This window comes from Symphalangus syndactylus, chromosome 6 (genome assembly GCF_028878055.3).
Source record: "Symphalangus syndactylus isolate Jambi chromosome 6, NHGRI_mSymSyn1-v2.1_pri, whole genome shotgun sequence".
Taxonomy (NCBI): Eukaryota; Metazoa; Chordata; class Mammalia; order Primates; family Hylobatidae; genus Symphalangus; species Symphalangus syndactylus.
The window spans coordinates 146,376,254-146,403,710 of NC_072428.2; the positions used below are offsets into that span (position 1 = coordinate 146,376,254).

General features: G+C 38.5%; 1 protein-coding gene and 1 non-coding gene across 8 annotated transcripts in view; one reads left to right on the forward strand and one right to left on the reverse strand.

Annotated features, from left to right (window-relative positions):
* Nucleotides 1-27,457, reverse strand: part of LMBR1 (limb development membrane protein 1) — a 210,272-nt gene that overhangs the window by 169,307 nt on the left and 13,508 nt on the right. The window lies entirely within an intron of this gene.
* LOC129476928 (U4 spliceosomal RNA) lies at nt 18,986-19,126 on the forward strand. Its single transcript, XR_008655169.1, has one exon. It is a non-coding gene; the product is annotated as a U4 spliceosomal RNA (small nuclear RNA).

Sequence of the window (27,457 nt, forward strand, 5' to 3'; positions counted from 1 at the left end):
ATGTTAGCCAGGATAGTCTCGATCTCCTGACCTCACAATCTGCCCGCCTCAGCCTCCCAAAGTGCTGGAATTACAAGCGTGAGCCACCGCACCCGGCCGAATAATGCTTCATTTTTTATTGTAAATAAAAATGTTAATACTAATTTCACTAATACATTGTAATAAGCACATTCCTTTCTCTTTTAAAAAAAAAAATGGGTCACATAAAGAAATATTACCCAGATTAAGGGACAGATCATTCCAAACTACTTAATGTTAAAAGAAAAAAAAAGAAAAAAAAAGCACTATCCCTTATGATCTCATACCCTGTGCTTTAAAAAGAAAAACATTTACACTAATTTTTGTCATGCCATCCAAAACTGTATTTAAAATTAAAAGTAAAATAGAACCACTTTCTAAAAGTCCTAGAATAACTCCTCTGGATTAAATCTACGCAGAAACTAGATATCAAATGAAGATTTTCAAGCAGCTGCCAAATGATGAACCCAAAGGAAGTCACCACATAGAATAAAGCTTTTGTTTGTTTTCGTTTTTTTGAGATAAAGTTTCATCCTGTCACTGAGACTGGAGTGCAGTGGCATGATCTCAGTTCACTGTAACCTCCACTTTCTGGGTTCAAGGAATTGTCCCGCCTCAGCCTCCCAAGTAGCTGGGATTACAGGCACCTGCCACCACACCCGACTAATTTTTGTATTTTTAGTAGAGATGGGGCTTCACCATGTTGGCCAGGCTGGTCCGGAACTCCTAACCTCAGGTGATCCACCCACCTCGGCCTCCTAAAATGCTGGGATTACAGGCATGTGTCACCATGCCTGGCCCACATAGAATAAAATTAAAAAAAAAAAAAAACTTATATACATCATATACCACACACTAAAAGCAATCTTCAAGTAAATCAAAGACATAAAGGTAAAAGATAAACCCATAAAAGATAACATAGTGGCTTCTGGCTTCCAGTCCAACATGAAAGGAGCTTGGAAGTCATCTCTCCCATCCTCACAACAAGAAAAAAACTGAACAAACTGAAAGTCAACAACTCTTCTTAAATCCATAAAGAAGTTAAATTACAGCGCAAACTACTGCTCTAAAAAGTGGAGAGACAAAAGCCCTTGTACAGAAGCCTGCTGCTAGAGCCAGTACTGGTAAAACACTTCAACTATAATCGATGAATTACTAGAGGATCAGTGTGGACTAACTAGAGAGAGAAAAACTCCAGAAGTCTAATCTCAGGGGGGACTCCCATGCTTTTTTAAAGTTTTTCCTTCAGGAGTCCTACCAGATTCTCAGAGTAAAGATTAGGGAAACTGTTAATAAAAAATAATAATAATAAAAAAATAAAATCCCTTCAAGCTTCCAGCAAGAAAAGAAAAAAAGTAACCATCCTGAAATATGCCCAGGGCATGCTGTTCACCTCAAGAAAGGCCTGTCTGCAAGAGAAACTGTTTGTACCCACAGCCTAACCTATTCGAATTTTATCAGAGCCTAATCAACCTGGAAGAAGAGAGACACCCAGCTTCAGCCCCCTCTAGCCTTCTTCACCTAAGGAAGGAGGTTAAAAGCTGAGTAGCACCTGTGAAGGTCACAGACCAGGGGCATAGGCTCAATAAAAGACTGAGACCTAATCACAAAACTACAGAATGTTCCCCTCAATCAGGCTCGAGTATAGTAACAGGAGATTACAGCTAAAAGAACTGCAAGGCTCAAATTCTATTTAAGAAGTAGTCTCTAGGGGAAACCAAAGGTAACAGAAGAGATAAAAACAAGAACACTAGGGGAAATTATACCCTCTGAAACCTGTAGCTACTTCAAACAGTAAGCAACCTAACTCATACACACATAAACATAAAACCAAACACTAAAGGCCAAATTACCTCAATCCCTTTTATCTACATCATATCCGGCTTCCCACAAAAGATTACAAAGTATGCTCGAACACAAAAATCACAATCTAAAGAGACAAAGCATCAGAACCAGACTCACATATGACAGAGATTTGGGGATTATGAGAGTCTGAATTTAATTATTAATATGCAAAGGTGGAAAAGTAGACAAAATTCAAAAATACATATGTAATGTCAGCAAAGACATGGAAATGTTAAGAACAAATTTTTTAATAGGAGAAATCAAATATACTGTAATAGAAATGAGGAATGCTCTGATGAGCTCATCAGTAGACTAGACACGTGTGAAGGTCACAAACCAGGGGCACAGGCTCAATAAAAGACTGAGACCTAATCACAAGACTACAGAATGTTCCCCTCTCCCCATCTCTTAACACCATAGCAATTAGTCAACTAGAAGATATGTCAATCGAAACTTCCCAAGCTGAAAAGCAAACAGAAAAAATAACAATTCTGAAAAGAAACTGAACAGTCAAGAAGTACAGAACAATTACAAAGGCATAACATACGTAACAGGAATACCAGAAAGAAAGACAGAAAGCAACAGATAAAATATTTCAAGTGATAATGGTGATAATTTGCCAGAATTAATGCAAACACCTAACAACAGATCCAGAAAGCTCACAGACCAACAAACAACATAAATACAAAAAAAAACCTGTCTAGGCATATCATGTGCTGCAAGCTGCAGAAAATCAAAGATAAAGAGAATATCTTGAAAGAAGCTACAGGAATAAAAATGCCTTACAAATAGAGGATCAAAGATTAGAATTGCATCAGACTTCAGAAAACATGCAAGAAAAAAGAAAGGAGTAAAATATTTCAAATGTTAAAAGGAAAAAATTAAAAATGAAAACACCAACCCAAAGTTCTATATCCAGCAAAATTATCCTCCAAAAATAAAGGAGAGCACTTTGGGAGGCCGAGGCAGACAGATCACGAGGTCAGGAGATCGAGACCATCCTGGCTAACAAGGTGAAACCCCGTCTCTACTAAAAATACAAAAAATTAGTTGGGTGTGGTGGCAGGTGCCTGTAGTCCCAGCTACTCGGGAGGCTGAGGCAGGTGAATGGCGTGAACCTGGGAGGCTGAGCTTGCAGTGAGCCGAGATCACGCCACTGCACTCCAGCCAGGGCGACAGAGCGAGACTCCGTCTCAATAAATAGATAGATAGATAGATACATAGATAGATAGATAGATAGATAGATAGATAGATAGATAGATAGAGTTTGTCAGACAAAAAAAAACTGAAGGAATCTGTTGCCAACAGACTTACTTAGCAAGAATTTTTTTTCTTTTTTTGTTTTTACTGGAGGCGCAGGTAGCTTAGCAAGAAATTTTAAAAGATCTTCATAAAGGAACATGACCATAGGAGAGAACTTCAAATCTATGTAAAGAAAGAGCATTAGGCCAGTGTCGGGCACGTTGGCTGGGCTCATGGTTGTAATCCCAGCACTGTGGGAGGCCAAGGTGGGTGGATCACTTGGGCCCAGGAGATTGAAACCAGCCTGGCCAACGTCGAGAAACCCCATCTCTACTAAAAATACAAAAATTGGTTGGGCATAGTGGCACGTGCCTGTAATCCCAGCTACTCAGGAGACTTGAGGCACAAGAATTGCCTGAATCTGAGAGGCAGAGGTCGCACCACTGCACTCCAGCCTAGATGACAGAGCGAGACTCCATCTCAAACAAAAAAAAAAAAGAAAAGAAAGATCATTAGAGAAGGAGTAAGTGAAGGTAAAATAAAGTCTTTTATTTTCTTTTTCTTAATCTAACAGACAACAATTTATTGAAAGTAATAATAACAATAATGTATTTGGTGATTACAGCTTCTAGATAAGTGAAATGAATGACATCAAGAGGGGAACTAGGAATATTCTCTCATAATGTACCTGCACTACTCATGAAGCAATACAGTGTTATGTGAAAGTGAAGGTAGACTACTTGCAAATGTAAATTGCAAACTCAAGGGCAACCACTAAAAATATTTTAAAAGAAGTATAATTGATATGCTAAGAGAGGACAGAAAACAGACTCATAAAATGCTCAACTAGACCCAAAGACAGAAAAAAAGACCAAAAAAACCCACTAAGAACAAGGACAATAGAAAATAGTTAAAACTATGGTAAATATTAAACCAATAATATCAATGATCACTTCAAATATGAATGGTCTAAATATACCAATTAAAAGAGACAGAGTCGATAAAAAATACTTAACTATATGTTGTCTATAAAAAAGTACTTTAAATATAAGACAGACAGATTAAAAGTACAGTGACAGAGAAAGACAAACCATGTTAACAATAATCAAAAGAGAACAGCAGCTATATTAATTTCAGGCAAGGCAGACTTCAGAGCAAAGAAAACTATCAGGACAAAGAACAGCAATACATAGTAACAAGGGGTCAGTTTTCCAAGAAGAACTAACAAAACGTCAAAATACGTGAGGTGAAAATGGACAAAAATGTAAACAGAAATAGATGAATCTACTATTATAGTTGGAGACTGCAACATCCTTCTATCAGTAATTGGCAGATGCAGCAGGCAGAAAATCAGTAAGGGTATATAGTTGAACTGAACAGCATCATCAATCAACTGGATCTAATTGACATTTATAGAATATTTCATCCAACAGTAGCATAATATGCATTCTTCTCAAGCTCACATGAAAACACTCACTAAGACATATCATATTCTGGGTCATAAAGAACACCTTAACAAATTTAAAACAATATAATTCCTAACTACTATGCTCTCAGATCACAATAGAATTAAACTATAAATCAATAACTGAAATATAGCTGGAAAACTTCTTGGAGATTAAACAAAAAGTCTCTAAATAACACATCATCAAAGAAGTCTCAAAATAAATTTTAAAATATTTTGAACTAAATGAAAATGAAAATAAATCTTATGAAAATGTGTGAGATGCAGCAAAAGCAGTGCTTAGAGGGAAATGTATAGCACTGAATTGCTACATTACAGAAGAAGAAATATCTAAATTGAATAAGCTTCTACACCTTAGGAAACTAGAAAAACAAAGAGCAAAGTAATTCCAAAGTAAGCAAAAGAAAAAAAAATAGTTTAAAAATAGCAGAAATTAATGAAAACAGGAAGTCAATTTTAAAATCCACAAAATCAAAAGCTGGTTCATTGAAAAGATCAATAAAATTGATAAACCTCCAGCCAGGCTAACCAAGTAGAAAAAAAACACAAATTACTAATACATGAAAATGAAAAAGGGGCCATTACTCCTGTTTCCACAGACACCAAAAAAAAAATTACAGGAATATTATGAACTCCGTGCCCACAAATTTGAAAACTTAGATGAACAAATACCTTCAAAGACACAATCTACCAAAACTTCCAAGTCAAACAAATCATATCACTAGTTCTATATCTATTAAAGAAACCAAATCAACAATTATCTTACTAGCACAAGTCCCAGAAAGTTTCACTTTCGAATTCTACCAAATTTAAAGAAGATGTGATACAATTCTCCAAAATATCTTACAGACAACAGAAGCAGAGGGAATGCCTTCTAACACACTATATGAGGTCAACATTACCCTAATACCAAAATCAGATAAAGGCATTGAAATAAAGGAAAACTACGGACAAATCTCTCTCATGAGCACACATGCAAAGTTCCTCAACAAAATATCAGCAAACTGAATCCAACAGAATATAAAAAGAATTACATACCACAACCAAGTGAGAATTATCTAGTTATGCAAACCTGATTCAACATTCAAAAATCAATTAATACAATCCATCACACCAACAGGCTAAAGATGAAACGTAACCTATCAATAGATGCAGGAAAATCATCTGACAAAAATCCAACAGCCATTCATGATCAAGACTCTCAGAAAGCTGGGAATAAAAAGAAACATTCTCAACTTGATAAAGTATGTCTACAAAAACCCTACAGCTAACATCATACTTAATGATGAAAAAAACTAGGGCTGGGCATGGTGGCTCAGACCTGTAATCCCAGCACTTTGGGAGGCCGAGGCAGGCAGATCACCTGAGGTCAGGAGTTTGAGACCAGCCTGATCAACATAAAGAAACTCCGTCTCTACTAAAAATACAAAATTAGCCAGGCGTGGTGGCGCATGCTTGTAATCCCAGCTACTCAGGAGGCTAAGGCAGGAGAATTGCTTGAATCCAGGAGGTGGAGGTTGCAGTGAGCCGAGATTGCGCCAATGCACTCCAGCCTGGGCAACAAAAGTGAAACTCCCTCTCAAAACAAAAAAAATAAATAAACACTAGAATCTTTCTCCCAAGACTGGAATCAAGGCAAAGATATCTCCTCTCAACACCCTATTCAGTATCATACTGGAAGTCCTAGCTAATACAGTAAGACAAGAAAAGGAAATAAAAGGCATACATATTTAGAAGAAACAAAACTATCTTTGTTCTCAGATGACATGATCGTTTATGTAGAAAATCCTAATGAATCAACAAAAATTCCTGGCACTAATAAGCAAGGATGCAGGATAAAAAGTTAATGTCCAAAAATAAATTGCTTTCCTATATACCAGCAATTAACAACTGGAATTTGAAATAAAAAAAACAAAACACCATTTACATTAGCAGCCCCAAAAAAGAATTACTTAGATATAAAACTATAAAACTCTGATTTAAAAAATATCTAAATTAATGGAGAGGTATTCCACATTCACAAAAGGGAGATTTGCTGTTGTTAACATGTCAGTTCTACCCAATCTACTCTACAGATTCACACAACCCCAATCAAAATCTCAGTAAATTATTTTCTGGATATCAAGAAAATAATTCTAAAATTATGCTGAAAGGCAAAAAACCTAGAATAGGCTACACAATACTGAAGAAAAACAAAATTGGAGGACTGACATTACCTGACTTCAGGAGACGTATAGGCCTCAATAATCAAGATTGTGATTTTGGTGAAAGAATAGAAAAAGATCAATGGAACAGAATAGAGAGTTGATAAATAAACCTATACAATATGGACAACTGATCTTTGTCAAAGAAGCAATGAAGAAAGAATAGTCTATTCAACAAATGGTGCTAGAACTGGACATCCATGTACAAGAAAATGAATCCAGACATAGACCCTACGGCGTTCCCAAAATTAACTCAAAATAGATTGTATTAGTCCGTTTTCACACTGCCGATAAAGACATACCAGAAACTGGCAATTTACAAAAAAGGTTTAATGAACTTACAGTTCCACATGGCTGGGGAGGCCTCACAATCATGGCGGAAGGCAAGGAGGAGCAAGTCACATCTTACATGGATGGCAACAGGCAAAGAGAAGAGTTTGTGCAGGGGAACTCTTCTTTATAAAACCATCAGATCTCGTGAGACTTATTCACTATCACAAGAACAGCACGGGAAAGACCCGCCTCGTGATTCAATTACCTCCCACTGGGTCCCTCCCATGACATGTGAGAATTGCAGGAGCTACAATTCAAGATGAGATTTGGTAGGGGACACTGCCAAACCATATCATTCCACCCCAGCCCCTCCCAAATCTAATGTCCTCATATTTCAAAACCAATCATGCCTCCCCAACAGTCCCCCAAAATCTTAACTCATTTCAGCATTAACTCAAAAGTCCATGGTCCAAAGTCTCATTTGAGACAAGGCAAGTCCCTTCTGCCTATGAGCCTGTAAAATCAAAAGCAAGTTAGTTTCTTCCTAGACACAATGAGGGTACAAGCATTGGGTAAATACAGCCATTCTAAATGGGAGAAACTGGACAAAACAAAGGGGCTACAGGCCCCATGCAGTCTGAAATCCAGTGGGGCAGTCAAATCTTAAAGCTCCAAATGGTCTCCTTTGACTCCATGTCTCACATCCAGGTCAAGCTGATGCAAAAGGTGGGCTCCCACAGCCTTGGGCAGCTCCGCCCCTGTGGTGGAGGATAGCCTTCTGGCTGCTTTCACCAGCTGGCACTGAGTGTCTGCAGCTTTTTCAGGCGCATGGTGCAAGCTGTCAGTGGATCTACCATGCTAGGGTCTGGAGGACGGTGGCCCTCTTCTCACAGCTCCACTAGGTGGTGTCCCAATAGGAACTCTGTGTGGTGGCTCCAACCCCACATTTCCCTTCTGCACCGCCGTAGCGGAGGTTCTCCATGAGGGCCCAGCCCCTGAAGCAAACTTCTGCCTGGGCATCCACGCATTTCCATACATATATCCTCTGAAATCTAGGTGGAAATTCCCAAACCTCAATTCTTGACTTCTGTGCACCTGCAGGCTAAACACCATGTTGAAGCTGCCAAGGCTTGGGGCTTGAACCTTCTGAAGCAACAGACGCAGCTGTTTGGCCCATTTTAGTCACAGCTGGAGCAGCTGGGACTCAAGGCACCAAGTCCTGAGGCTGCACAGAGCAGGGGGGCCCTGGGTCCTGCCTATGAAACCATTTTTTCATCCTAAACCTCCCAGCCTATAATGGGAGGGGCTGCTGCAAAGGTCTCTGACATGCCCTGGAGACATTTTCCCCCTTGTCTTGGGGATTATCATTCAGCTCCTCATTACTTATGCAAATTTCTGCAGCCAGCTTGAATTTCTCAGAAAATGGGTTTTTCTTTTTCTATCGCATTGTCAGGCTGCAAATTTTCCAAACTTCTATGCTCTGTTTTCCTTTTACAACTGAATGCCTTTAACAGCACCCAAGTTACCTCTGGAATGCTTTGCTGCTTAGAAATTTCTTCCACCAGATACCCTAAATCATCTCTTTCAAGTTCAAAGTTTCACAAATCTCTAGGGTGAGGCAAAATGCCACCACTCTCTTTTCTAAAACATAAAAGTCACCTTTGCTCCACTTCCCAACAAGTTTCTACTCTCCATCTGAGACCACCGCTGCCTGGATTCCATTGTCTATATCATTATCCACGTTTTTGTCAAAGCCACTCAACAAGTCTCTAGGGAGATCCAAACTTTTCCACATTTTCCTGTCTTCTTCTGAGCCCTCCAAACTGTTCCAACCGCTCTCTGTTCCCCAGTTCCAAAGTCACTTCCCTTCCACATTTTTGGGTATCTTCAGGAGCATCTCATTCTCCTGGTATGAATTTACTGGATTAGCCTGTTTTCACACCACTGATAAAGACATACCAGAAACTGGGCAATTTACAAAAGACAGAGTTTTAATGGACTTACAGTTCCACATGGCTGGAGAGGCCTCACAATCATGGTGGACAGCAAGAAGGAGCAAGTCACATCTTACATGGATGGCAGCAGGCAAAGAGAGAAGTTTGTGCAGGGGAACTCTTCTTTATAAAACCATCAGATCTCATGAGACTTATTTACTATCACAAGAACGGCATGGGAAAGACCCACCCCCATGATTCAATTACCTCCCAGTGGGTCCCTCCCATGACATGTGAGAATTGTAGGAGCTACAATTCAAGATGAGATTTGGTGGGGGACACAGCCAAATGATATCGTGGATCATACACCTAAATGTAAAATATAAAACTATAAATCCTCTAGAAAATAACATAGAAAAAAAAAACTAAGTGAACTTGGATTTGGCAATGACTATTTAGATACAATATGAAAAGCATGATCCATGAAAGAAAAAGTGATAAACTAGACTTCATTATAATTAAAAACTTCGCTCTGCAAAAGACACTGTTAAGGGAATGAAAGGACAAGCCACAGACTAGTGGGAAATTTCTGTAAAAAGTGTATCTGATACAAGGCATGCATCCAAAACACAAAGAACTCTCCCTACCTAATGTGGATGGGCCTCGTCCAATCAGTGGAACGCCTGAATAAAGCAAAAAGACTTAGTAATAGGGAATTCCTTCTGTCTGACAGCCTTCAAGCTGAGACATCAGTTTTTTCCTGCCTTTGGACTCATGTTGAAACATTGGCTCTTCCAGGACCTTGAGACTGTTGGACTATGAATGAAACTACATTATCAGCAGTTCTGGGTCTCCAGCTTGCCCACTGCAGACCATGGGACTTGTCCGTCTCCATAATCACGTAGCCAATCACTTATAATAAATCTTTCTGTATATATGTACACATCCTATTGGCTCAATTTCTCCTAAGAATGCTAATTGCATTAGTCAGGGTTCTCTAGAGGAACAGAACTAATAGAAGATATATATAAGTATAGATAGATACATATAGATATATATATAAATAGGAGTTTATTAGGTATTAACTCACATGATCACAAGGTCCCACAATAGGCCATCTGAAAGCTGAGGAGCAAGGAGAGCCAGTCTGAGTTCCAAAACTGAAGAACTTGGAGTCCGATGTCCAAGGGTAGGAAGCATCCAGCATGAGAGAAAGATGTAGGCTGGGAGACTAGGCCAGTCTAGTCTTTTCACATTATTTTTCTGCCTGCTTTATATTCTAGCCATGATGGTAGCTGATTAGATGGTGCCCACCCAGATTAAGTGTGGGTCTGCCTTCCCAGCCCACTGACCCAAATGTTAATCTCCTTTGGCAACGCCCTCACACACATGCCCAGGATCAATACTTTGCATCCTTCAATCCAATCAAGTTGACACTCAATATTAACCATCATGCTAATACACCCGGCAAGGTAAAATTTGCTTATGTTCGATTTAGTAAATACTTCCAAACAGTTTTCTTAGGGGCTGTACAAATTCATACTCATACCAGCAATGTATGAGAGTTCTGGTTGCTTCCCATCCTTACCAGAACTTGGCATTTTCTTTTTTAAAATATTTTATTTTAGCCATTCTCTGACTTAATTTTTCTCTTTCTAAAATACACTAAATATATTTACCATTGCAGTAGGCTATATAGAGGATTAATAAGGCAGGAGCTTTTTAATTTTACTATGAAGCAAAAGTATTAATAAGTGTTATTAATAGCTAGAGAAGACTAGGTGTGGTGGCTCTCGCCTGTAATCCCAGCACTTTGGGAGGCCAAGGTGGGTGGATCACTTGAGGACAGAAGTTCAAGACCAGCCTGGCCAACATGGTGAAACTCTATCTCTACTAAAAATACAAAAAAAAATTAGCCAGCTGTGGTGGCACACACCTGCAATCCCAGCTACTCAGGAGACTGAGGCATGAGAATCGTTTGAATCCAGGAAGTGGAGGTTGCAGTGAGCTGAGATCACGCCACTGCACTCCAGCCTGGGGGACACCGAGACTCTGTCTCACAAAAAAAAAAAAAAAAAATAGCTAGTGAAAAGAAAATCAAAATCATTTACAAAGCTCTTCTAACCAAGTGCCTCCAAAAAAGGTTGGTTTCATAATCTTAACTTTTATTCATAAACATAATTAGAACCAGTTGTAATAATCTGTACTGGTTTTGTCAAATCACTGCCCTTTAAGTAACAGCAGCCTATATGATAATTGTAAGTTAAGGAAAAAATGTCTTATCACCTTATTCAAATTTCACTCTATATTAATATGTTTCAAACAATAAACCTATGATGATATATTTTTAAATTCATTCACACTTCATGCCTTGGAGGGTGAAGATATGGTCCATAAGAGGTTACGAATGAAGACTCAATAAATGTTAAATAAGGCAATGAAAAGAGGTTTTTATGAGAAAATAACATTTTCATATACCTCTATATACTTGGAATAAAACCAAATAGAAATCCTAACTCCTGATTTGTGCTCTAGAAATGAAAGAATACTTCTTAATTTTCTAAACACTAGAAATAAGCAATCTGAAAATAAAATTTAAAAAGCAATTCCAGGGCCGGGCACAGTGGCTCACGCCCGTAATCCTAGCACTTTGGGAGGCCGACAGGAGTGGATCATGAGGTCAAGAGTTCGAGACCAGCCTGACCAACATGGTGAAACCCTATCTCTACTAAAAATACAAAAATTAGCCAGGCGTGGTGGTGGGCGCTTGTAACCCCAGGTATTCAAGAGGCTGAGGCAGGAGAATTGCTTGAACCTGGGAAGCAGAGGTTGCAGTGAGCCAAGGTTGCGCCATTGCACTTCAGCCTGGGCGACAGGGCAAGACTCCGTCTCAAAAAAAACAAAAACAAAAAAAAAACAACAAAAAACAGTAATTCCCTTTCAGCCAAGTGCAGTGGCTCATGTTGTAAAACCAGAACTTTGGGAGGTCAAGGCAGGACGACCGCTTGAGCTCAGGAGTTCAAGACCAGCCTGGGCAACATAGAGAGACGTCAGCTCTACAAAAAATATAAAAATTAGCTGAGCGTGATGTTGCACGCCTGTAGTCTTAGCTACTAGGGAAACTGAGGTGGGAAGATCACTTGAGTCTAGGGGTTTGAGGCTGCAGTGAGCCATGATCATGCCACTGCACTCCAGGCACAGTGACAAACAGAGACCTTATCTCAAAAAGAAAAAAAAATTCAATTTCAAATAGCATCAAGAAGAATAAAATACTTAGGAATAAATTTAACAAAAGAGGAGTCAAACTTGTACTCTGGAAGCCACAAAATATTATTGAAAGACATTAAAGAATTTCTGAATATAGAAAGACATCACATGTTCATGGATTGGAGAATTTATCTATTGATGGGATAACACTTCCCAAATTGATCTACATATTCAATATAATTGCTATCAAAATTCTAGTTCCCACTTTCTTACAGAAATTGACAGGCTTATCCTAAATTCACATGAAAATGGAACAAATCCAGAAAAATCAGACAACCGTGGGAAAAAAGAAAAAAGTTGGAAAACTCACACTTCCCCAATTTTAAACTTACTACAAAGCTGCACTTGTCAAGACAGTGTAGTACTAGTATAAAAATAGACATATAGACCAAAAGAACAGAACTAAGAGTCTAAAAACAAACCCTTACATTTATGGTCAACTGATTTTCAACAAAAGTATCAAGATAATTCAATTGGGGGTATGGGGGAGATAGCCTTTTTAACAAATGGTGCTGGAACAACTGGATATCCATATGCAAAAGAATGGAGATGGGACCCCTTCTTACATTATACACAATAATTAACTGAAAATGGAACATAGATCTAAATGTAAGAGCTAAACCTATAAAATTATTGGAATAAGGTATAGAAGTAAATCTACATGACCTTAGGTTGGCAAGGTCTTCTTGCATATGACATTAAAATCTCAAAAGACAAAAAAAAAAGAAACTGAATGTCAACAAAATTTAAAACTTTTATCCTACAATCAAGAAAGTAAAAAGATGACCCACAGAATAGAAAATATTTGCAAGTCATATGTCTGATAAGGGTCTTATGTCTAGATTATGTCAACCTAAAATAATGACAAAGAAAGAAACTCTCCAAAAGAAAATTTTATTTGGGAGTGACAGGCGATTGCAATCCAGGATATGTTTGCTATAACAGATCAAAGGCATATCCAGATAGGATGAAGTAAGGTGAAACTTTTAAAGGCAAAGAGAAGAGGTCCATGTAAGCTATTTTGAAACAAAAATCATTATTAGTTACAGGGGCCAGTTGTAGATGCTGGTGCTAATTCATTGGTGGAGACAGCCACTGCTATGCAAATGTTCGTCTTGTGAGAGCGGCTTATCTGGAATGCTGCAATCCATGAGGAATTTCTTGCAATAAACCCTGTTACAGATGTGTGCAGAATATGCAGGATGACCAAGACATGTAGGACATACAGGAATTTCTTACGAGTTTTTTTCTGGGGATTTATTTTTAATTTTTTATTTTTTTTTTATGAGACATAGTCTTGCTCCATCACCCAGGCTAGAGTGCAGTGGCACAAACTTGGCTCACTGCAACCTCTGCCTCCCAGGTTCAAGAGATTCTCCTGCCTCAGCCTCCTGAGTAGCTGAGATTATGGGCCCCCGCCACTGCACCCAGCTAAATTTTGTATTTTTAGTAGAGACGAGATTTCACCATCTTGGCAAGGGTGGTCTGGAACTCCTGACCTCGTGATCCACCTGCCTTGGCCTCCCAAAGTGCTGGGATTACAGGCGTAAGCCACTGCGCTCGGCCTCTTATGAGTTTTTAGAAGATCCTTGTGATAGTTCTTATCTCAGACATATAAGCGTGAGACCTTCTTCATGACCTCCTAGCTCCACTTTGTTTGGGTTGGACGTAAGTGACTCCATCATGGCATTGGTGACTTACACAAATTATATAAAGAATTCTTACAACTCAATAATTAAAAGAAAAATAACCCAACAAAAAATTGACAAAGAAGTTGAAGAGAGATTTCTCCAAAGAAAATACACAAATAAATAGCCAATAAGCACATGAAAAGATGCTCAACATCATTAGTCATCAGTAAAATGCAAATCAAAATGACAATGAAATACCACTTCATACCCACTAGAATGGCTATAATCAAAAATCACAATGACAAGTGATGATAATGATGTGAAGAAATTAGAATTCTCAAACATTGGTGGTAGAAATGTGAAATGATGTAGCAACTTTGGAAAACAGGTTGGCAGTTCCTCAAAATACTAAACATAAAGTTACTTTATGACCCAGCATGTCCACCCCTAGGTATATGCTCAAAAGAAATGAAAACGTGTCCACCCAAAAACTACACAAATGTTCACAGCAGCATCTTCATAAAAGCCAAAAAGCGGGAGCAACCCAAAGGTCCATCACCTGATGAATAAACAATATGTGACATATCCAAGTAATGGAATATTACTGGACCATAAAAAGACAAGTACTGATACATGCTACAACATGGCTGAACTTTGAAAATATCATGCTAAATGAAAGCAGCTAGATATAAAAGAGTACATATTACCTGATTCAATGTACATAAGAAATATCCAGAATAGACAAATCTATACAGGCAAATCTAGGCAAAGTAAATCAGTAGTGGCCTAGGGCTAGAAGAAGGAGTATGTGGGTGCAAACAGGGAATGACTGCTACTGAACATAGGGTTTCTCTGAGATAATGAAAATGTTCTATGATTACACAGTGGTGATGGTTGCATAACTCTGTGGATATGCTAAAAACTACTGAATTGGGTAAATTATATGGTATGTGAATTAAATCAATAACACTGTTTCAAAAAAAAAAAATAGTTGAGGCTGGGTGCCGTGGCTCATGCCTGTAATCCCAGGACTTTCAGAGGCTAAGGATGGTGGAAAGAAAATTTTTTTAATCAAAATAAGTTTTAAAAATGAACCAAGGACTGTGACGAATGCAATTCTGTGCACCTTAAGTCCAAATGAAAAAGGGAAAAAAGACAAGAAATAAAGTGTCAACTAAAGAATCATGAGATCTATAAATCTGAAAAGGAGATTTTCTTTTTTCTTTTTTTTTTTTTGAGACGATGTCTCACTCTGTCGCCCAGGCTGGAGTGCAGTGGTGCAATCTCGGCTCACTGAAACCTCCACCTCCCGGGTTCAAGCGACTCTCCTGCCTTAGCTTCCCAAGTAGCTGGTATTACAGGCACACACCCCCATGCCCGGCTAAGGAAAGGAGATCTTCTAAAGACTTGCAGTGGCAGGCCAGGCACGGTGGCTCATGCCTGTTATCCCGGCACCTTGGGAGGCCGAGGCGGGTGGATCACAAGGTCAGGAGTTCAAGACCAGTCTGACCAACGTGGTGAAACTTTGTGTCTCCTAAAAATACGAAAATTAGTCGGGTGTGATGGCACGCGCCTATAATCCCAGGCTGAGGCAGGAGAATTGCTTGAACCTGGGAGGCGGAGGTTGCAGTGAGCCTAGATCGTGCCACTGCACTCCAGCTTGGGCAACAGAGCAAGATGCCGTCTCAAAAAAAAAAAAAAAAGACTTGCAGTGGCTAGGTAAGGTGGCTTACACCTGTAATCCCAACACTTTGGGAAGCCAACGTGGGCAGATAGCTTGAGCCCACGAGTTCAAGACCAGCCTGGGCAACATGGTGAAACCCCATCTCTACAAAAAATACAAAAATTAGCCAGGCGTGGTAGTGCAAGCCTGTAGCCTCAGCTACTTGAGAGGCTGAGGTGGGAAGATCACCGGAGCCCGGCAGGTCAAGGCTGCAGTGAGCCATGATCGCACCACTGCACTCCAGCCTGGGTAACAAAGTGAGACCCTGTCTCAAAAAACAATAAAAAGTAAAAACTGGCATTGCATAATATAAAGATAAATGTTAAAAATCATGCTATTAATAGATATTAACAGTGTAAAATTAGAACATATTTTCTTTATGTAGTGTTCTTTCTAACAATTATTTTATTAAGTGTTAAAACATTTCTAAGGGCTTTCAAAGATAAATTCTGAACATCAGACTCTCATATCTATTTTTCCCATAATGCCTTAAGTTTCTTAAATTATCTTACTACCAAGGTGTTCAGGAAATCAGGCTGTACTATATTTGGATATAATATTCAAAACCCTAAGATCATCAAGAATTAATATCTACAAATATCTACTACAGACATGTGAAGAAGGAAAAAAGAGCTTAAGGCCCTCGGAGACCTTATATTCTGTCTTATTGCGTAACTTCTGCTTGGAAACGAAAGGAAGACTAACACCAGAAATCATGCTGCAAGACCAGAACATCCTTTGATGTCTAACCTCTCAGGTGATATACTTCCAACTGTAATTTAAGAAGGAAAGAATATAAAATACCTACAAAAGTTACCCAAAGGAAAAAAGAGAAAATAATCAAAGCCTATCAATACAAAAAAATCAGCAAAACCCAAAGGTAGACAGCAAGAAAGGGTAAGACAACCAAAAAAACTATATGACTAAGAAAAAACAACAAAATGGCAATAGTAAAATTCTTCCCTATCAATAATTACTTTAAATGTAAATAGATTAAACTCTAGTAAAAACCTAAATAGATTTAAAAACAAAAAAGATCCAACTATATGCTATTACAAGAAACTCTCTTCAGATTTAAGGACACACATAGGCTGAAAGTAAAGAGATAATTAAATATTCCATGCAAATAGTAATCAAGAGAGAGCAGAGGTAGCTATACTTACATTGGGAAAAACTGTCACATGAAACACAAGACATTCATCATTTCTCATTATAAAAAAGGACAAGTTTTTGTTTACAAAGGACAGAAATAAAAGAAAAAACAAAATTCATAATAAAAGACATTTGACAATGATAAAAGGATCAATCCACCAGGGAGATATGACAATTGTAAATATACACGCACCCAACATCAGAGTACATAAATATATGAAGCAAACACTGACAGAACTAAAGGGAGAAATAAACAGTAGAATAACGATGGGAGACTTCAATACCCCATTTTCAATACTGAACAAAACATCCAGACAGAAGATCACTAAGAAAACAGAAGACTTCAATAACACACTATAGACCAAATGAATCTAACGATATATACAGAACATTCTCCTCAATGGCAGCAAACTACACATTCTTCTCAAGCAAACAGGAATACTTCTCCAGGAGAGAACACAAGATAGGTAACAAAACAAGCCTTAGCAAATTTAAGAAGGCTGAAATCATACCAAGTGTATTTTCTCACTATAAAAGAATGAAAACTGAAAAATTTACAAATACATGAAAAGTAAACACCACATTCTGGAACACTCACTGGATTGAAAAAGAAAAAACTGAAATTAGAAAATATCTCAAGACGCCGGGCGCGGTGGCTCACACCTGTAATCCCAGCACTTTGGGAGGCCAGGGCAGGTGGGTCACAAGGTCAGGAGATCGAGACCATTCTGGCTAACACGGTGAAACCCCGTCTCTACTAAAAATACAAAAAATTAGCCAGGTGTGGCGGCGGGCGCCTGTAATCCCAGCTACTCAGGAGGCTGAGGCAGGAGAATGGCGTGAACCCAGGAGGCAGAGCTTGCAGTGAGCCGAGATCACGCCACAGCCTGGGCAACAGAGCGAGACTCTGTCACCAAAAAAAAAAAAAAAAAATCTCAAGACAAATAACAAAAACACAATATGCCAAAACTTATGGGATGAAACAAAAGCAGCAGTAAGAAGGAAGCTCATAACAATAAATGCTGACATTAAAAAAGAAGAAAAATTTCAAATAACCTCACTTTACAGCTCAAGGAACTAGAAAACTAAGCCCAAAGTTGCCAGAAGGAAGAAGTAACAAAGATTAGAGCAGAAATAAATAAAATAAAAAATAGAAAAATAGGGAAAAAACAACAAAACTAAGAGTTGGCTTTTTGAAAAGATAAAACTGACAAACCCTTAGCTAGACTAAGAAAAAAAGAGAAGACTCAAATAAGAAAGGAAAGAGACATTACAACTGACGCCTCCAAAATAAAAAGGATCATGAGACTACTAAAAACAACCATATGCCGACAAACTGGATAATCTAGAAGAAATGAATAAATTCCTAGAAACATAACACCCTACCAACAAGACTAAATCATGAAGAAATAGAAAGTCTGAACAAACCTATAAGAAGTATGCAGACTGAATCAGTAATCAAAAACCTCCCAAAAGAGAAAAGCCCAGGACCAGATGGTTTCACTGATGAATGCTACCAAACACTTAAGGAGCAATTAGCACCAATCTGTCTCAAAATCCTTCAAAAAACTGAAGTGGAGAGAACACTTTCAAACACATTTTACAAAGCCAGCATTTCCCTGACACCAAAGCCAGACAAGCCATAAGAAGAGAAAACAACAGGCCAATATCCCTGAAGAATATAGATACGAAAATCCTCAACAAAATACTAGCTCACTGAATCCAACAGCACATTAAAAGGATCATAAACCATGACTAAGTGGGATTTATGCCTAGGATGCAAGAATGGTTCAATATATGGAAATCAATTACTGTGGTACACCACAATAACAAAATAAAAGGTAACAATCATATGATCATCTCAATAGGCAGAAAAATTACCTGAAAAATTCAGCAGCCTTTCATGGTAAAAACTGTCAACAAACTACAAACAAATGGAAATTATCTCAATGTAATAAAGTCCATATATGAAAAGCCCACAGCTATCCTACTTAATTGTGAAAAACTGAAAGCTTTCCCACTGAGATCAGGCACAAGGCAGATGTCCACTCTTACTTAATTTTATTCAACATAGTACTAGAAGTCCTACCTAAAGCAATTAGGCAAGAAAAAGAAATAAAAGGCATTGAAATCAGAAAGCAAGAGGTAAAACTGTCCATTTGCATAAGACATAATATTAGATATAAAAAACCATTTAACAGTTTTTTAAAACTGTTAGAACCAATAAATTTAGTTTTGAACATTGGCAGTATCATAGCCAGTCAGGTTTATCTGAGGTGTGATTACTGCTGATGGAAAACTTTTCCTGATACCCTGCCATCATGACTTGTAATACAGTCAGCACTGGCAATTTTTGACAGTCTCCATGGAGACTGAATTATAAAGAAAAAAAAGAACTAATAAATTCAATAAAGTTGCAGGATAGAAAAATCAACATCCACTAATAAACTATCTAAAAAGGAAATTAGTAAAACAATCTCATTTACAACAGCATAAAAAAAGAATAAAATACCTAAGAATAGGCCAGGCGCGGTGGCTCATGCCTATAATCCCAGCACTTTCGGAGGCCCAGGCAGACGGATCACCTGAGGTCAGGAGTTCAAGACCACCCTGATCAACATGGAGAAACCCCATCTCTACTAAAAATAAAAAAATTAGCTAGGCATGGTGGCGCATGCCTGTAATCCCAGCTACTTGGGAGGCTGAGGCAGAAGAATCCCTTGAACCAGGAAGGCGGAGGCTGTGGCGAGCCGAGATCGCATCATTGGACTCCAGCCTAGGTAACAAAAGCAAAACTCCGTTCTCAAAAAAAAAAAAAAAAAAAAACCTAAGAATAAACTTAACTAAGGAGGTGAAAGACCTGTATCCTGAAAACCATAAAACATTGATGAAAGAAATTAAAGAAAGCTACATTTGGAGGAAAAACGGCAGATGGGAGGCAGGATTAGATTGCAGCTCCCACTCGGACAGACAGAGCAGTGTGTGGAGACTCACATCGTGAACCTTTGCTCCAGAACTACCACAGGAATACACCAGGAAACCCTAGAGAACCCAAAGACCCTCTGAAAGAAGCAGATTGCTCCTGCAGGACCCAGAAGACAGTCCAAATGCCGTGCTGTTATCTGCGGCTGAGAGACCTGCAGATGGTTCACATCACAGGACTCTGTGCAGACAACCCCAGTACCAGCTGTGCCTGGTAGACCTGCTGAGTAGCTACATCCAGAAGAGAGGTAACAATCACTGTAGCTCGGCCCTCAGGAAGCCACATCCTTAGAAAAAGGGGGAGAGTACTACATCTGTGGAACACCCCGGGGACAAAAGAATCTGAAGAGCAGCCTTGAGCCCTAGACCTTCCCTCTGACATAGCCTACCCAAATGAAAAGGAACCAGAAAAACAATTCTGGTAATATGACAAAGAAAAAGTTTTGTAACACCTCCAAAAATATCGCACTGGCTAACCAGCAATGGATCCAAACCAAGAAGAAATCCCTGATTTACCAGAAAAAGAATTCAGAAGATCAGTTATTAAGCTAATCAAGGAGGTACCAGAGAATGGTGAAGTCCAATTTAAAACAACCAAAAAAAGATACAAGAAATGAGGAAAGAAATCTTCAGTGAAACAGACAGCATAAATAAAAAACAATCAAAGCTTCAGGAAATAAAGGACACACTTAGAGAAATGCAAAATTTTCTGGAAAGTCTCAGCAATAGACTCAAACAAGCAGAATAAAGAACTTCAGACCTTGAAGACAAGCTTTTTGAATTAACCCAAGCCAACAAAGACAAAGAAAAATGAATAAGAGAAAGAAAAGAATAAGAAAAAATGAACAATGCCTCCAAGAAGTTTGGGATTATGTTAAGTGACCAAACCTAAGAATAACTGCCATTCCTGAGGAAGGAGAGAAACTAAAAGTTTGGAAAACATATTTGGAGGAATAACTGAGGAAAATTTCCCGGGCCTTGCTAGAGACCTAGACATCCAAATACAAGAAGCTCAAAGAACACTTGGGAAATTAATCATAAAAAGATCATCTCCTAGGCACACTGTCATCAACTTATCAAAAGTCAAGATGAAGGAAAGAATGTTAACAGCTGTGAGGCAAAAGCACCAGGTAACCTACAAAGAAACACCAGAGTAACAGCAGATTTCTCAGCAGAAACCCTACAAGCTAGAAGGGGCTGGGGCCCTATCTTCAGCCTCCTTAAACAAAACAATTATCTGCCAAAAATTTTGTATCCAGTGAAATTATGCTTCATAAATGAAGGAAAGATAGGGTCCTTTTCAGACGAACAAATGCTGAGAGAATTTGCCACTACCAACCCAGAACTACCAGAACTGCTAAAAGGAGCTGTAAATCTTGAAACAAATCCTCAAAACACATCAAAACACAACCTCCTTAAGGCATAATTCTCACAGAACATATAAAACAAAAATACAATTAAAAAAAAGGTATACAGGTAACAAATAGCACAATGAATGGAATAGTACCTCAAATCTCAGTACTAACATTGGATGTAAATGGCCTAAATGTTCCACTTAAAAGATACAGAATTGCGGAATGGATAAGAATTCACCAACGAGTTGAGAGAAGAAGGCTTCAGACGATCAAACTACTCCGAGCTACAGAAGGAAATTCAAACCAATGGCAAAGAAGTTAAAAACTTTGAAAAAAAATTAGACAAATGGATAACTAGAATAACCAACGCAGAGAAGTCCTTAAAGGAGCTGATGGAGCTGAAAGCCAAGGCTCGAGAACTACGTGAAGAATACAGAAGCCTCAGGAGCCGATGCAATCAACTGGAAGAAAGGGTATCAGTGATGGAAGACGAAATGAATGAAATGAAGCGAGAAGGGAAGTCTAGAGAAAAAAGAATAAAACAAAATGAACAAAGCCTCCAAGAAATATGGGACTATGTGAAAAGACCAAATCTACGTCTGATTGGTGTACCTGAAAGTGACAGTGAGAATGGAACCAAGTTGGAAAACACTCTGCAGGATATTATCCAGGAGAACTTCCCCAACCTAGCAAGGCAGGCCAACATTCAGATTCAGGAAATACAGAGAACGCCACAAAGATACTCCTCGAGAAGAGCAACTCCAAGACACATAATTGTCAGATTCACGAAAGTTGAAATGAAGGAAAAAACGTTAAAGGCAGCCAGAGAGAAAGGTTGGGTTACCCACAAAGGGAAGCCCATCAGACTAACAGCAGATCTCTCGGCAGAAACTCTACAAGCCAGAAGAGAGTGGGGGCCAATATTCAACATTCTTAAAGAATTTTCAACCCAGAATTTCATATCCAGCCAAACTAAGCTTCATAAGTGAAGGAGAAATAAAATACTTTACAGACAAGCAACTGCTGAGAGATTTTGTCACCACCAGGCCTGCCTTACAAGAGCTGCTGAAGGAAGCACTAAACATGGAAAGGAACAACCGGTACCAGCCACTGCAAAATCATGCCAAAATGTAAAGACCATCAAGGCTAGCAAGAAACTGCATCAACTAACGAGCAAAATAACCAGCTAACATCATAATGACAGGACCAAATTCACCCATAACAATATTAACTTTAAATGTAAATGGACTAAATGCTCCAATTAAAAGACACAGACTGGCAAATTGGATAAAGAGTCAAGACCCATCAGTGTACTGTATTCAGGAAACCCATCTCACATGCAGAGACACACATACACTCAAAATAAAGGGATGGAGGAAGATCTACCAAGCAAATGGATAACAAAAAAAGGCAGGGGTTGCAATCCTAGTCTCTGTTAAAACAGACTTTAAACCAACAAAGATCAAAAGAGACAAACAAGGCCATTACATAATGGTAAAGGGATCAATTCAACAAGAAGAGCTAACTATCCTAAATATATACACACCCAATACAGGAGCACCCAGATTCATAAAGCAAGTCCTGAGTGACCTACAAAGAGACTTAGACTCACACACAATAATAATGGGAGACTTTAACACCCCACTGTCAACATTAGACAGATCAACGAGACAGAAAGTTAACAAGGATACCCAGGAATTGAACTCAGCTCTGCACCAAGCGGACCTAATACACATCTACAGAACTCTCCACCCCAAATCAACAGAATATACATTTTTTTCAGCACCACACCACACCTATTCCAAAATTGACCACATAGTTGGAAGTAAAGCACTCCTCAGCAAATGTAAAAGAACAGAAATTATAACAAACTGTCTCTCAGACCACAGTGCAATCAAACTAGAACTCAGGATTACGAAACTCACTCAAAACCGCTCAACTATATGGAAACTGAACAACCTGCTCCTGAGTGACTACTGGGTACATAACGAAATGAAGGCAGAAATAAAGATGTTCTTTGAAACCAACGAGAACAAAGACACAACATACCAGAATCTCTGGGACACATTCAAAGCAGTGTGTAGAGGGAAATTTATAGCACTAAATGCCCACAAGAGAATGCAGGAAAGATCCAAAATTGACACCCTAACATCACAATTAAAAGAACTAGAAAAGCAAGAGCAAACACATTCAAAAGCTAGCAGAAGGCAAGAAATAACTAAAATCAGAGCAGAACTGAAGGAAATAGAGACACAAAAAACCCTTCAAAAAATTAATGAATCCAGGAGCTGGTTTTTTGAAAAGATCAACAAAATTGACAGACCACTAGCAAGACTAATAAAGAAGAAAAGAGAAGAATCAAATAGACGCAATAAAAAATGATAAAGGAGATATCACCACCGATCCCACAGAAATACAAACTACAATCACAGAATACTATAAACACCTCTACACAAATAAACTAGAAAATCTAGAAGAAATGGATAAATTCCTCGACAAATACACCCTCCCAAGACTAAACCAGGAAGAAGTTGAATCTCTGAATAGACCAATAACAGGATCTGAAATTGTGGCAATAATCAATAGCTTACCAACCAAAAAAAGTCCAGGACCAGATGGATTCACAGCCGAATTCTACCAGAGGTACAAGGAGGAGCTGGTACCATTCCTTCTGAAACTACTCCAATCAATAGAAAAAGAGGGAACCCTCCATAACTCATTTTATGAGGCCAGCATCATCCTGATACCAAAGCCTGGCAGAGACACAACCAAAAAAGAGAATTTTAGACCAATATCCTTGATGAACATTGATGCAAAAATCCTCAATAAAATACTGGCAAACCAAATCCAGCAACACATCAAAAAGCTTATCCACCATGATCAAGTGGGCTTCATCCCTGGGATGCAAGGCTGGTTCAACATACGAAAATTAATAAATGTAATCCAGCATATAAACAGAACCAAAGACAAAAACCACATGATTATTTCAATAGATGCAGAAAAGGCCTTTGACAAAATTCAACAACGCTTCACGCTAAAAACTCTCAATAAATTAGGTATTGATGGGACGTAGCCCAAAATAATAAGAGCTATCTATGACAAACCCACAGCCAATATCATATTGAATGGGCAAAAACTAGAAGCATTCTTTGAAAACTGGCACAAGACAGGGATGCCCTCTCTCACCACTCCTATTCAACATAGTGTTGGAAGTTACGGCCAGGGCAATCAGGCAGGAGAAGGAAATAAAGGGTATTCAATTAGGAAAAGACAAAGTCAAACTGTCCCTGTTTGCAGATGACATGATTGTATATCTAGAAAACCCCATCATCTCAGCCCAAAATCTCCTTAAGCTGATAAGCAACTTCAGCAAAGTCTCAGGATACAAAATCAATGTACAAAAATCACAAGCATTCTTATACACCAATAACAGACAAACAGAGAGCCAAATCATGAGTGAACTCCCATTCACAATTGCTTCAAAGAGAATAAAATACCTAGGAATCCAACTTACAAGGGATGTGAAGGACCTCTTCAAGGAGAACTACAAACCACTGCTCAATGAAATAACAGAGGATACAAACAAATGGAAGAACATTCCATACTCATGGGCTGGAAGAATCAATATCGTGAAAATGGCCATACTGCCCAAGGTAATTTATAGATTCAATGCCATCCCCATCAAGCTACCAATGACTTTCTTCACAGAATTGGAAAAAACTACTTTAAAGTTCATATGGAACCAAAAAAGAGCCAGCATTGCCAAGTCAATCCTAAGCCAAAAGAACAAAGCCGGAGGCATCACGCTAACTTCAAACTATACTACAAGGCTACAGTAACCAAAACAGCATGGTACTGGTACCAAAACAGAGATATAGATCATGGAACAGAACAGAGCCCTCAGAAATAATGCCGCATATCTACAACCATCTGATCTTTGACAAACGTGACAAAAACAAGAAATGGGGAAAGGATTCCCTATTTAATAAATGGTGCTGGGAAAATTGGCTAGCCATATGTAGAAAGCTGAAACTGGATCCCTTCCTTACACCTTATACAAAAATTAATTCAAGATGGATTAAAGACTTAAATGTTAGACCTAAAACCATAAAAACCCTAGAAGAAAACCTAGGCAATACCATTCAGGACATAGGCATGGGCAAGGACTTCATGTCTAAAACACCAAAAGCAATGGCAACAAAAGCCAAAATTGACAAATGGGATCTAATTTAACTAAAGAGCTTCTGCACAGCAAAAGAAACTACCATCAGAGTGAACAGGCAGCCTACAAAATAGGAGAAAATTTTCACAGCCTACTCATCTGACAAAGGGCTAATATCCAGAATCTACAAAGAACTCAAACAAATTTACAAGAAAAAAACAAACAACCCCATCAAAAAGTGGGTGAAGGATATGGACAGACACTTCTCAAAAGAAGACATTTATGCAGCCAAAAAACACATGAAAAAATGTTCATCATCACTGGCCATCAGAGAAATGCAAATCAAAACCGCAATGAGATACCATCTCACACCAGTTAGAATGGCCATCATTAAAAAGTCAGGAAACAACAGGTGCTGGAGAGGATGTGGAGAAATAGGAACACTTTTACACTGTTGGTGGGACTGTAAACTAGTTCAACCATCGTGGAAGTCAGTGTGGCGATTCCTCAGGGATCTAGAACTGGAAATACCATTTGACCCAGCCATCCCATTACTGGGTATATACCCAAAGGATTATAAATCATGCTGCTATAAAGACATGTATGTTTATTGCGGCACTATTCACAATAGCAAAGACTTGGAACCAACCCAAATGTCCAACAACGATAGACTGGATTAAGAAAATGTGGCACATATACACCATGGAATACTATGCAGCCATAAAAAATGATGAGTTCATGTCCTTTGTAGGGACATGGATGAAACTGGAAAACATCATTCTCAGCAAACTATCGCAAGGACAAAAAACCAAACACCACATGTTCTCACTGATAGGTGGGAACTGAACAATGAGAACACATGGACACAGGAAGGGGAACATTACACTCTGGGGACTGTTGTGGGGTGGGGGGAGGGGGAAGGGATAGCATTAGGAGATATACCTAATGCTAAATGACGAGTTAATGGGTGCAGCACACCAACATGGCACATGTATACATATGTAACAAACCTGCACATTGTGCACATGTACCCTAAAACTTAAAGTATAATAATAATAAAATAAAAAAAGATTAAAAAAAAAAGAATTCACCAACTATCTGCTGCCTTCAAGAGATTCATCTAACACATAAGGACTCACATAAACTTAAAGTAAAGGTGTGGAAAAAGACATTCCATGCAAATGGACACCAAAAGTGAGCAGTAGTAGCTATTCTTTTATCAGACAAAACAGACTTTAAAGGAACAGCAGTTAAAAAAGACAAAGAGGGACATTATATAATGATAAAAGGCCTTGTCCAACAGGAAAGTATCACAATTATATATGCACCTAACACTGGAGCTCCCAAATTTACAAAACAATTACTACTAGACCTAAGAAATAAGACTGACAGCAACACAATAATAGTGGGGGATTTCAGTACTCCACTGACAGCACTAAACAGGTCATCAAGACAGAAAGTCAACAAACAATGGATTTAAACTATACCCTGGAACAAATGGGCTTAACAGATATTTACAGAACATTCTACCCAACAACTGCAGAATATATATTCTATTCATCAGAGCATGGAACTTTCTCCAAGACAGACCATATGATAGGACACAAAACAAGTCTTAATAAATTTAAGAAAACTGAAATTATACCAAGTACTCTCCCTGACCACAGTGGAATAAAACTAGAAATCAACTCCAAAAAGAACCTTCAAAACCAGACAAATACATGGAAATTAAATAACCTGCTCCTGAATGATCAATGGGTCAACAATGAAATCAAGATGGAAATTTAAAAATTCTTCATACCAAATGATAATAGTGACACAACCTATCAAAACCTCTGGGATACAGCAAAGGCGGTGCTAAGACAAAAGTTCATAACCCTAAATGCTTACATCAAAAAGTCTGAAAGAGCACAAATAGACAATCTAAGGTCACACCTCAACAAACTAGAAAAACAAGAACAAACCAAACCCAAACCCAGCAGAAGAAAGGAAACAGCCAAGATCAGAGCAGAACTAAATGAAACTGAAACAAACAAACAAAAAAAAAATACAAAAGAAAAATGAAACAAAAAGCTGGTTCTTCGGAAAGATAAATAAAATTGATACACCATTAGCAAGATTAACCAAGAAAATAAGAGAGGATTCGAGGCTATTATGAACACCTTTAGACGCATAAACTAGAAAACCTAGAAGAGATGAATAAA